The 14,095-nt window shown below is 32.7% G+C and overlaps 1 protein-coding gene across 2 annotated transcripts in view; it reads right to left on the bottom strand.

Annotated features, from left to right (window-relative positions):
- LOC118202936 (solute carrier family 2, facilitated glucose transporter member 1-like) overlaps positions 1 to 14,095 on the bottom strand; it is a 184,180-nt gene that overhangs the window by 93,107 nt on the left and 76,978 nt on the right. The gene's annotated exons all lie outside the window — the stretch shown is intronic.

Below are 14,095 nucleotides of genomic sequence, written 5' to 3'. Positions count from 1 at the left end.
CCCATCGTGAGTTTAGATTTTTGCTATCATTCCGTTTTAGCATACTATTTGTTCTCTTCAAAACTCTAATTATCAAGTAACGCTAAAGAAAAGGAAATAAAACAAATTAAACAAATTTTAAAAGTTACTTTGAGAAAGAAAGGTCAACGTAAATGTAATATAAGTAAAATAAAAATTTCAGTTTAAATGTAAATTGCAAGTACAATAAGTTAACATGGTTGAGTTAACATGGACAGTCATGTATACTACTTAAATATATAAAATGTGAAATAATATGTTTGCACATGTACAAAAATAGTACATGATCATATAAAAAATAATAATTCTATTGACTTTCCTGGATAAGGGCGAGACCGGAATAGTCGTAATTTGATCAGAAAGTCAAACTAATAGGCATAAAGTAGCAAATATGCTGATATATCCAATTTCAAATTATTAATCAGTGTAAACAGGATATCATTTTAAAGCTATTAATGGTTAACCTGTCTTGTCTCTGAGAAGGATGAATAGCTACAAGTATAATGACTTCAAAATGCTTAAAATAAATTCAGTATTCTTCACATATCACAATAGCTATAATTACCTTAGTTATTTTAACTATAATTGTCACTGTTTCCATCAGTTCTTCCGTATTTCCTTTTCGTTTCGTAGGAGAGATATACTTGCAGAAGGGATAAGACTTTGAATTCAGGGCGATTTGTACAGGGATTTGTTTTCTTTTCAATGCAATCTGCGTATACGAATGCTTTCTTAATGTTTTCGTGATTTAGTTTGGCAAGCAAGATGCTATAACTAAAATAAAGCTATTTATCTGCTATTTAAGATGAGGAACAACAGACAGGGGGCAAATGAAATGTACTCTTCTCATTATGTGCCCTTTAAACACTTAAATTTTATGGATTTAGATGCAAACGCATGAACATTACTAGAAAAACAGACATTTTCGCACCTATCAAGCCTTTTAGATTTCTGGGAATCGTATTAACATTCGACTGAAAATCAAATTCTATATATGATATATTGAACTTGCAATGCATTTTAAACATTTTTGCAGTTACCTTGCTATTTCACGTTGCCTTTAATGAATATTCTTCTAGTTGGTAACTGTCTACGTTTTCTTGGTTGAGATCAGTAATACAAATACAGCTCTCTGATTTATTTGCTTTAATTTATAGCTAATATATGCGTTGCCGAAGTTTCGGTGAGTCATATCATTTCCAGAGCACTATCTTGAAATTGCAGTGGTAAAAAAATTCGTGAAGTTTCTATTTGTTGTGCTTGCTCCAAAGTAATGCAAAAAAGGCGAAATTTGTAATTTCTTAATCCTCGTTATCTACCAACCAAAATGTGCATCAAAATAGCTAAGATTGATTTTAATAGTTGTAAATTCTTCTCATCATTCAATGGTGCATTTCATAACTGCACATTTGATTGCTATTTGGGCAGTTATGCTCCTTGGAGATTTATCCGTATATACAGTAAAACATAAAGAAAAAGAAGATAAGTTTTTGAAGCTAAGACCGAACCCGTTACAACATGGAAAAGGAAAGGAGTAACAACTATTTTCCCCTTTATTTTCCTCTTTTTTAAAGGACATGTCTCATCACGTATCATTCCAATAGAGCTTGAAAGGTGAACTTTTTTAACTAGCCTACAGATTAACGTAAGCAGAATCAATGATTTTAATCTTTCCTTTTTTCCGCGTTATTCGTAAATCCCGTCTTTTAAAGCATTCTCAAATCTGTCTGTTTTAAGCAAAGATTCTCAGCTAATTCTTTTAATTTTAATGAACCCAATTATCTTGAATTTAATCTTGAATTGAAATTATCTTGAAAGTATCGTTATTCTAATTTTCACGATTTGTAGTAATAACACATGATAATATCCCAAGTACTAAACTTATTTATGATACCTATTAAATAATATCAATTAATAACATGTTATGCAATCAAAGGTGAATGAAAAACGGAACACCTTTGTAAATGAAATGTTAAACTGAATTACAGTTATTTTAAATTTGATTTATACGGCTTTCAACTTATATCGTAAATGTTTAAAACAATATTCAAAAGAATTAATGCATTTACATTAATCAAAATTGCTTTAACAGTAAGGAAATTTATTTAGATCTTACTTCAAAACACACAGTCACCAGTTTTAAACTTTCGCTGAGTATATCACTCGGTAAAGTCGCGAAAGAGATCAATTTTAAGCATTCTCTAACAGCTTTTACTATAAAAGTTCTAACAATTCTCATTAATTCGCTTTTTGACTTAGCGCACGCATAATTTTGATTAATTAGGATGAATAAACGCATAATTTTGATTAATTAGAATTAAAACATAAATACGTATTTAAATGAATGAAATTCCAGCAAATCAAAAATTTCTCTTGTTAACATTTGAAACATATTATTCTTCTCAGTCAACTTTTCATATGCATATAGTTAATTAAAAAAAGGTACATAAATTACGGTTAATATATAAACATAATTTTCCGCCTTTTAATAAAAATAATAATTCAGTAAATAATAGTTTCTGATCGACCATAATACTGTAAATACGCTAATGTCCAAAATTAAATTTACGCGCATCATCAACAACAACAACAACAAAAAGATTGTTCAAAAACTATTGAATGAAACTGAATGGACTTATCAAAGTTTAATATATAGCATAATAACAAATAAACACAAAATAAAATTTGAATATTCGCACACAACACAAAACTATAATGAGAAACAAATAAAACATAAATTATGTGTGACAACGAAATTTTAGAAAAAGTAAAATTTTCGGAAACAGATACAGAATTCTGATATTAATTAGTATATGATCTACTCCAATCTGAACACAGACCACAATGTGGTGTTCATGGTTTCAGCAAGGTAGATGAGAGTGCAATCGTGCATTCGATAGAATTTGGGTGAGAAAATTCCACCTCTTCGAGTTCAATACATTGAAACTTCTAAGATGAGAAATTCGCTGTGCAACGTCTCTTCCAAAATATGTCCTATAACTTCTTTAGGGAAGTCGTGAAATTTAACTAGCCAATATATGAAATCTGTGCCATTATAATGGTTACATAACCTAATGTTGTTGGGAATATTTCCCATTTCTATTTCCGTACAAATTGAAATGCGTTTAAAATGTGTTAAAATGAATGAATGACTCATGACTGAAGAGAACACAGGCTTGTTTCTATAAACTCTAGCTTTGATATTCTCTGAAACAATTCAGATGAGTTCCCCTACTCTGAAAGGCCAGTGAAGCACAAAACTACCGACATTTTAGCAAAAGTCTTGATCACTAAGCTTCCTTGAATATAATTTAAAGACATATAAAATTTCTAGTGGTGGCTGCAAGCTTTCAACTCAGTTGTCTAACACTAAAATACCTGTTGTGAGGGCAGTTGTGAAGAAAAACCGATTCTGCAAAACAATTGTTATCCTCTTACGGCCTTGTCTCAGCTTCTTTACAAAGGTTTCAAAATTTTAAAGTGTTTTCAGAAGGCAACGGTTGTCTATCTTGAAACATTTAGGTATTCTAGTTGTTTGTTCTGTTTCTAAATGTACGACAATTTTTTGCCTCAAAAATTCCTTCAGATGATAAATCAGCGCTGTAAAAGTCTGTTGTGACCGGATAAACGTTGAATCTAAGCCCTGAATTACAGAACTTTGCAAGAAGATGTACTTTGTGCAAAAGGCGTACTAGGCCTTTAAAACGTCACGCTATTATTCGTATTTCTGGAATTGACTTATGAAGTCTGATTAGATAAAGGGGATAAGTTTTGTCTTTGTATCCATCTAGGAAGAAAACAAATTAGATAGCTTAGTGCGAGTAATTTGGATTAATACAGTACATTTAACACAGGTGCGAGAAAATCGTGACAGCTGTTAAGTTTGGTAACTGTGACGAAGTTATGCAGTGAGTAGTAGTTCTATCTACTACTCACCGCTACGTAGATCTATTACTATTCCTCGTAGTTGTGTAGATCATAGTTAGATCTATCACTACTCCGTGGAGTGAATAGTAGATATATCTGCTACACACTCTGCGAAGGAAGGCGGGAACTGAAAAGGTAAATAACAAAACAACTTCTTAAAGATTGAGTACGTAAGATTTTGCAACCATGTGTTGACAAATATGTGAAGTGAGATTAATAAAATAGTTTAAAATATAAAAATAAGGAAAATAAATGTTTATATAAATAAATAGATAAAATGCATAATTTCAAATAAAAAATAAAATTTTTTTAACTTTAACGTTTGCGTATCTCACTAGTAAAACTAATTTATTAAAGAAAAATTATCATGTAATGCATACTTCACAAGCCTTTAATGTAACATCTATTAATGTGAAACCTTAAATGAATAAAGAAATTTCAGAAAAGAATTTGAAATCGAAACTCGGATTATGTACAGTGTTAGCGAACAAGCAAAGACAGAATAGGCCAAATCAGTTCAGAATTTAATAATAAAAAAGTTAAAAAAAACTTTCCCCTCAGGAGTTTTATGTCCGATTACATATTCTGAAAGTTCCTTCTATGCTTCATATCATTATATCATCAGTCTATCTCCATTCAACAATGCAAGAAATTTTAGAGTATGCGTGGATCCTTTCGTCATGCCTGACCCCTGAACTGTATGGGGTTTATGAGAGCTTCCTTGATAAAAGGCTACTGGACTAAAGCGCACGCGACAAAAGCCCACAAAAATAACCTCACAGTGGTAATTATGCCCACACGACAAATACCCACACCGATGAAAGCGTACGTAGATAAAAGCCCACACTGATATAAATTTACCGAATAAAAATGTATATATGATAGATATAATAAGTGGAATATTTGAGTCTGATTTTTGATGTCTCAAAATGATGTCTGTTTATATATTTTAAAACTACTTTATTTGTTTATTTTACTAAGTGGAAAACAAGCTTTTCTGTTTTCTGATTAAGCGATGAACTAACAGCTTTCAGTGACAAATCTGAAAGTATATTTATTTCACTTATTATTTCTAATTCTATTTATTTATTTACTTTCTATGTGCGTGGATGTGAAAATGAAAAATATCACTTTGAAGTTCTTCAGAAGCTATTTTTAACTATATGGCTAAGACCAACTATACAGATGTTTCAACATTAAAAAAAAGGCTATTTAATGAAGGAACAGAATAAATTAATTATATAGTAATAAAGGAATAATTTTAAGTCTGTTTTAATTCTTGAAATACAATGTAAAGCAGTATTCTCAAGGACTTAGTTACGGTAACTAAAATAAAATCATCCCTTTACATTATTTTCATTACTTTTTAATCAAATTAGACGCCTATAAATATGTATTAAAGAAATCATTAATCTTCATTCGCAAAAATCTTTTTATTTTAAAGAGAAATTCTCATTTTAAGTCTCATATTTTTACTTCATTTCTCAATGCGACATTGTAGAAATAGGCTTATCAGCTTGTGTGAATATGTAAATTTTCCAGCAGAATACAGCATGCAGAACTTCATCTTCAAATTACTTTCCTGAAAGATATAGTTTCCAAGAAACTAAGACGACACAAAATGATATTTTCGGCTTCGATCTAAATTTGTTTACAGTACAACTAATTTTTTTCCAGCGTACACTTCAGTATGAATGACCATTCTGGTTTTATGTGAAACTCACAATTGATGTTTATCACCTTTATTCCTGCATCTGATATGTGACTGGTGTTAGGAAATTAGTTGAGAATTTTAGCTCTTGTAGCCAGCACTGGATTTCGTCTTTCTAGGATTTCTACCTGCTTTCAGTATAATCTGAGTTAAGTGATTATGCATTGTCAAGTAAATTTATTAATTAAGAATGTACTTTTAATTAATTGGTAGGCGTTAGAGAGTTTCTTTACTGAAGTAGCTATTTTTTAAGTCATGCAATAAAAAAAGGCGGATCTCACCAATAACATAATCCTCAAAGCGCAGAATATGTTTTCTTTAAAAAGATTTTCAGCGTTAATTTTACTGTTATTAGTTGTAATTAAAAATTTCTGAAGCAGTGTTATATTGCGACAATTAAACAAAAAGGCAAACAATTTCCTGAGATTTGATTGGTATTACATAACACATATAATCTTAAATTCCTAACTCAAATAGGAATTTGAATCTTTATAACAAGTACTCAAGCAGTAATAAATGTATTACTGTTAGCAGCATAAAAAAAATCATGATTTTAATATTCCTAATTACTATCATGATATCTATATGACTAATAGTTTGTTTTGACCTTTAAGTATTGTTAGAACTACTGATAACTGAATGGTATACGCACTACCATTTCTTTGTAATTTTAGTTCCCTGTGGTTAATTAAGACCGTTGAATACCAGTAGTTCGACCTGGGTTTGAGACCAGAAGAATAGGCTAGCTGTATGGCTGGGTTTTGTGAATTTCCCTTGTATAACACAAATATGAACCATGTTTCCTTAGAAAGTCCCCTCCCCGAAGGCATCCCTCCCTTCAAGCAGATAGCCCTTGTATGTTTTGCCCAAATTCAGATAACCTAACCTTTATGACTTTAATCATAATTGCATTTGCATGTTTCTCCTGATATAATTTTTTAAATTGGATTTCAATATAATATATATGTATCAATACTTTATCACTTTGTAAATAAGTAGCTGCTACTTTTCATAATTTTTAAAAGAAAAATAAACGGTGTAATGAAATAGTCACAATTCTAACTCGTATTACTCTTTTCACCATATACAAATTTAACCAAATCACATATCAGCTTTTCGAGAAACTGAATGATATATTTAGTTGTGTGTGTGTGATTATGGCAAAGCCTCGAGGGCTATCTGCCTAAGGGAAGGGATGCCTTCGTGGAGGACTTTCTAAGGGAAACTGGCTCGTATACACGTTACACATGGGGAAAACCACGAAAACGCCCATGCAGCCAGCCCGTTCGCGGGATTCGAACCTCGGACCGAACTACCAGTGTTCAGCGACTTTACCGCTCGGCCGCTGGTGGGCGCGTGATATATTTAGTTGAACAGATTGCTTGGAAAATACACTGGTGTGCAAAAATTAACGACGAGACGGTTTTTTCAATATAACTTTGTACAAAAGCTTTTCAAATCAACACATTTAATACCGTAAGATCCCCAATACGTAAGGACATGAGTAATGTAAGCAACACTTACTAAAAGAGAAATCAGAGGGATAAAAAGAAGCTTTATTGAAAAAGTAGCATAGAGCGCAATGCGACTGAAGGCCGAAACATCCCTGTGATGGGTGTCCAGCAAGAAACATCCGGTCTTTAATAGGGTATATAATCTTCCCTGACTGCTAGCCAGGTTTCACAGCGTCTGCCCATGCTGAGAATGAGCGTGTCAATGAGTTGTTGAGGCATTGCTGCCCATTCGTCTTGCAGCGCCAATCGAAGCTCCGGATTCGTTACTGGTGGTAAGGTACGAGCTGCCAAGCGTCTGCCTAGAAACTCCCATACATGCTCGATGGGATTGAGATCCGGAGATCGTGCCGGCCAATCCATACGTTCAATATCCTCACTCTCTAAGAGCTGTTCGGAAGCTACTGTGCGATGACATAGTGCATTGTCGTCCATGAAAAGGAACTGCGGACCCATAGCGCCTCTAAAAAGACGCACATATGGAAGAAGAATCTCGTTACAATAACGGGTCCCGTTGACTGAACCTGCGTCGAAGATGTGAAGGTCTGTACGACTATCAAGCATGATGCCTCCCAAACGAGAACACCGCCACCTCCATACCTGTCCCTTTCAATGATGTTCGAGGGATGATTGCGGCTTCCCCGTTCTCTCCAGATGAGTATGCGATGAGAATCGCTACTCAGACTGAATCTGCTCTCATCTGTAAAGAGTACTCGTCCCCATTCATTGTCTCTCCAATTCCGGTGTTCCCGGCACCACAGAGAACGCCTTCTCCGATGGGCAGGCGTTAGAGGTATACACCTTACAGGGCGTCGTGCAAACAGACCACAACCGTGCAGTCTTCTGGCCACGGTAAAACGCGATATCGGTCGTCCAGTCGCCTGTGTCTAGCGATTTCTCCCGCTGTCTGCCGCCTGTTTCTTCTGGCCTGTAAGGCAAGATACCGGTCATCTGCGTTTGTGGTTCCTCGTGGACGACCACTACTAAACCCCCGGATAGCTGTTCCTGTAGTTTGAAATTGTCTCCAAAGTCGTGAAACGATGTTGTGAGCAATTCCGAACTCTGCAGCCACACTTGTCACACTGCGGCCTTCCTCCAACTTCCCAATGATTCGACCTCGGGTAAAAGCATCCAGATGTCGTCTAACAGATTGATTATTCGCCATTTCTCGCTGAGGCAGCAAGTCGGTGTGATTTTAACTGCTATACGGCGTGCAATCTCTTTGCCAGAAATACTGATCTTACACCGACAACATACTTTATATTACTCAGACACTCCCCCATTACGTCTACCTGCATATCTGCGCATGTGCTACCGTACATCACCTTACTTAATCTCCTGATTGGTCTTTCTGTCCGCTCTGCCTCTTCGTTCAGTTGATATGCTAATTTTTCGACTTCGTCCTTAATTTTTGCACACCAGTGTAGCTTCCCATGTCAAATTTTCTAACAGCCGAACATATACAATTTGAAAAGAATCTGACGTACTAAAAAATAGCCAAGCTTAAAGGAACTCCTACAATTTTGCAAATAGTTAAATATTCTAAAAAGATTGTTATCTGTGAAAAAGTTTAAAGTTATAGAATTGGCATAAAATTAGAATAAAAGGAAAAAGAACTGGATTGTTTAAAAGAGGAAAAATGCTCTTGTTTAGAAAATCTGCCGCAGATTTAAAAATTAGGATCGTAATACAACGTTTAGTACCACACGGTATAAATTATCGTGAAATTACCAAAGTGTTAATTAATTATAAATGAACATGAGTGCAAGAACAATTTTAACTTATGACGGAGCGTTTGCAAAAGCAATATTCAAGAATATCTATGCCCTTTTTTTTAATAATGAAACATACGCATAATTAATCTTCGCTATATAATGTTAAAAATAGCTTTTGATGACCTTCGAAATGATATTTTTCATTTTCGCACAAAATAAATAGACAAATAAAAATAAAAGTGATCAATGAATAAAATTAATGCATTTTAGATTTATCATCAAAGTTTTCAGTTAATCATTTAATTAGAAAGCAGAAAAGTTTAATAAAATAAACAAACAAATTACTTATAAAATATGTAAACAGACATCGTTTTGAGACATAAAAAAACCAACTCATTTATTTCATTTACAATAACAGACGTAAATATATTTTGTATGGATATAAAACATGTCGTTTTATCAGTGCGGGATTTTATCTATGAGCGCTTTCATCCGTGTGGGTATTTGTCGCGTGGGCAATTACCACTACGGAGTTATTTCTGGGGGCTTTTGTCGCGTGTGCTTTCGTCCAGTCGCCTTTTATTTGGTCACCGGGTTAAGGACGCTGAGCTCACTAACCTTAGCACATTGGAAATCGGCGTGGAATTTTTGACTTTCTCAAACTCCAACTGTTAATACAATTGTATTTACTGAGAGCCTTGCAGATTAAATTGTTATTTGTATGTTACATGTATTTTATACAGCATTCTTGCGATAAAGTAAACTACACGAAGAAAATACCCTTAGTTAAATCATAACGAAGAGAAAATTTATTCATAACATTGTAATGCGCAGCTTAAATCCTCGATCTTCAAGATAAACCGTTTATCTACCAGAACCAACAACAGTGTTTTCTTATATGATTCAAAGTCTATGGAATACGTATTACTAACATTATATGTTAATGAAAAGTTGTGATCTCATGATTTGTATATTATATGCATTATTACATACTTACATACATAAAAACAAAAATGAAAATTAAATCGTTTCATCAATAGTATTCATACTGAAACTTTTAATAACCAATGACAATAAAGCGGTAGTATGCAGCTCTGTGGAGAAATCAAGGAATTTTGCTAGTTTAAATTTGTGCCAATAACATAATCCTGAACATTTTCAATTCTCCTTTCCCCCTGAGAAAGATGTAGATTCTCACACTGGATGCCTATTTTCTACTTTCCCTCATATCACTGCCCTAGATTATTTACTGGTACGCGCAAGCTGACTGATTTCCACTTCACCGGATCCGGGTACAGATTCTGGGTAAGTCACGTTTGCTTTTGACTACTGTCGCCTTGCGGAGGAAGGCACTTAAAAGCTGTCGAGCCCTAAGTCCTTTTGCGAAGATGACTGTAGGAAAAGAGGTTTGCAAAATCCTTAGTCAAAATCGCAGCAGAGCATGGTCAGATAGTCCTTGCGTGCTTTGCCTAAATTAAATAACTGAATTCAGTTTATGCTTTATCTTTCTCCTACGAACTCATGTGATTTTTTAAATGTCTTGTTGCGCTACAGAACAAAAATGAAACTTCAAACGAAAAATTTTGTCTAGAATCCCCCGAAATTTGCCTATACTTTTTAATTAGTTGATAAGGATAAAGAAATTTATGTTTCTTAAAAAAGGATTTTAAAACATCGCTTGCCTTTACTTCATCAGTGCTTACAAAGCACGAAGCAAGACTTGCATTTGCCAAGAAGTCTTCACTTCCGTTTCCTTGAAACGTGACAAGTGCTCAGTTTCTATTCATCCAAATCTTCGCATTCGCAGTCTAGAGGATAATAAAAGTTAATTAATCAAATACGTGGTAACCACAAATCATGCTTAGCGGTGAAACAAATCCTCATTGGCCTAAAAAAACGCTCTCTGCCATCGGGAGAATTTTCAAATATATTTCTAGATCCAGGCTCTGCAAACTGTTTATGCGTATTCAGGATTTCACTCTGTTGTAAATAATTCAATAAGTGAAAAATCCATTGCCAATATATGACAGATCTCAATCCATTTCTAATTCAGAGTAGCACGGGCGTTCATTATAAAATTCGCAGAATGAAACTCTTTGTTTCGCGGTGTGGTAAATAATAATAATAAGTTTCTGCTCTTCCAATAAATACTAACTGTGGACATTGTTTCCTTTATTTTACTGTCTGGAATTTATAATAATTCTAGTTAATATTTCTTCATTATTTAGCCTTGAATTTACGCGCACACAATTACAGTACCGTCGCTTATTAAAATAATTTCAACATATTTAAATTATGAATTGTTTGAATTTAATACACGGTTAGTTGTGTATTGCAGTTTGTGACATTAGTTTGAAACTTTTCAAATTCAATCAATAACTAACATCTAGCTCAATAATTAATCCTAAAATAGTAATTAAATTTAATTCTAAAATTAAACTATTTAATTTTGGAATACATTTATATTTTTTATAAAAATTATTTTTATGATCACATTATTGATAAATTTTATCTCTTACAAATAACTATTCTACCTATGTTTGTTTTATATTCTTCAACAACAGTTTTTGAATTGTTCTGTGAATATTGTAAAACTGCCGCTATATTTTTGATGAGTTTAATAAACAGCGGATATATATATATATATATGACAAATTCATTAACTGGTAGTATTAAAATGATCATGAAATGGAAATTGCTAATTACTTCCATTCAATTTTGAGCATGTAATGCTGTTGTTATAAAAAATATCCCAAACTGAAACTTTATACTCTTATAAATTGTCTTTTAAGTGTTCTATTGCATTACTGAACAAATCTTAAGAATTTAAAAAAAATTTAATTACGGAAGGTTATTCAGGTTATTGTGTTAATTATAACACTTTTGAAATATTGGCAAAAATTTTGTGGTTAAGTTTTAAAGCATTATGTTTCTTATTGAATAATTATGTCTGTAATTAATGAATTGAGCTTAACCATCAATAATTAAATAATTGCATATTTTATTTATTATTACTTCATTAACCTTTTCCCCTTCTTTTTATTCCAGAGCATCTATAATCATATAGATCGCGGTAAAGCGTATTTATATGCATGTGAGTGGTGAAGCTAAATTGCTTGGAAACACTGCTGAAGGAATATCAATATTTTAATTCCGCAAAGTCCTGATGAAATTGTCTTCAGAATGTTGGCAATGCATTATTTATAATATTTGGATTCATACGGTTTTCTTTAAATGTGTTCGAATATTGGAAATGCATACTTATTGTAAGACTTTTTGGCGAAGCTGTAATTACATATTTTTCTTGACACTAATGATTCCAAATCGAAATTCTTAGGAACTTATCTTTTTTTTTTTTTTTTTTGATAATTTTACTGAACGCTAATTTTTAACTTAACACGAGTTAAATTAAAATTTTAATGCGTTATATTTCAGAAATTTAAATGCTACCTTTTTACATTACGTATGTCTTATAGTTTCGTAAAGATGGTTGATTTGCATACCTGTTTGGCATAGTGGAGCTCACCGGCAGTGTCTACAAAGGCAAGGATTAAGCAAATTCTAATTTTAGGCTAGATAAATGCTTGCGCACACTAGATTATTTACAAAATATCGAAATGCATTCAACAGACAACCAGAGTTTTGGATTGGACAACCGAAGTTTTTATATGTATAAAATCCAAACATATTGCGTGGATACAATAAAACCCGGTTATGGCTTAAAAAGTTTTCTTTTCTAAGAAGTTTGACTTTTAAGGTTACAGGACAAAACTCAGAAGATGCACACACATGCTTCATGAACAGGAAGTTTTCCCACTTAAAATGTATAATTTCAAAAGAACGTATCTTATGAAATTTTACTAATTTAGCTTATTTGAAAGGTACGTAAAAGCAAAACTTTTTATCTAAAAATTTTATTCCTCTCGAAAAAATTTAAATTTCATATATTTGTCACAGGTATATTCATCATCATTTAAAAAAAAAAAAGAACAACCATTATCATCAAAAAAATTAAATTTCAGAAATATTAAGGCCGCTTCTTTGAAATAAATTTTATCAATGCTGTTAAAGTATTTTGAAGCAAAATAAAAATACCTTTACAAATATTATGTAACGAAATAAATATTCGCTAGCGTAGACACATATGCAGAAAAGAGCCAACATTTTTTAAACAAATATTCTACGAATATTTATGAAATATGAAAATTGCTAAAGATTATTCTTTTTTAAACAATAAAAATTTCTCGGCAAAAGAATTTTCTCTAAAAGCGCAGCCCTCGTCACAAGAGATGAAGAAAAAGAAAAACCTTTGTCTACTCCTTTTCCAAGAGGGGGCAAACACTTTTATTTAAAGCGTGACGATGCCTGCTTCCCTCGCTAACATTTTCTTCTCACGTTTTGTATCACAAAAACATAAAAATAAATAAATATATATATATCTGCTGGCAATTATTTGATTGCAGCTTTGACGTGGGCTTTCAAGACAACTGCGAAGCTTCAAAGCTTTCTCAGCAGTCAACAGGTGGTTGGCGGGAAATGCACTCGTGCAGGAAATCGATTAGAACAGAAGACGAAGAACTAGAGCTTCCATCGCTAAGGTATGCGATCTTCAAACGTAAATAAAGAGATTCCTTATTCAAGAATGTTAATAATATATTATTTGACACTTGAAATAACATTCTAAACGATGTAAAGATATCCATATGAAATTAACATAGCACTTTTAATTATATTAGTGAGCGGTAACAAATACAAGTTTGCTCATATATATATACATGCGGCAGTTATACAATCAATTTTATAGCGTGCAGAAGCAAAAATGTGATTCTTGTTACGAACAAGTATATATGAATTTACTAAATTGTAGTTCATATGGAAAAAACGAAAGAACCCCTACTGATGATCGTAAACAAATGCTTTTCAAGGTCGAAAGTAATTATTCGATTATGATGGAACTTATATGACAGTACTTTCGAACTACTACATAATGTGCCATGAAAAGAGCAGACAAGGATTTAAGAGGGAGAGGGGAGATGAAATGGCGTGTATAAAATGATAAGTAATAAACTGCATACTATAACAATTATAGTGTACTTTATTACAGATATGTGCATATTTTAATAATAACAGATGATTCATTATGTAATATTATTATTAGTAGTAATATTTATGATAAATATTGTTTCAAAACTGCGAAATTAGTAACCCCTCAA

The sequence above is a fragment of the Stegodyphus dumicola genome, chromosome X1 (genome assembly GCF_044657685.1).
Source record: "Stegodyphus dumicola isolate Sdum_Otavi_A_Nest chromosome X1, ASM4465768v1".
Classification (NCBI taxonomy): Eukaryota; Metazoa; Arthropoda; class Arachnida; order Araneae; family Eresidae; genus Stegodyphus; species Stegodyphus dumicola.
This window is presented reverse-complemented; position numbering and strand designations above follow the sequence as displayed.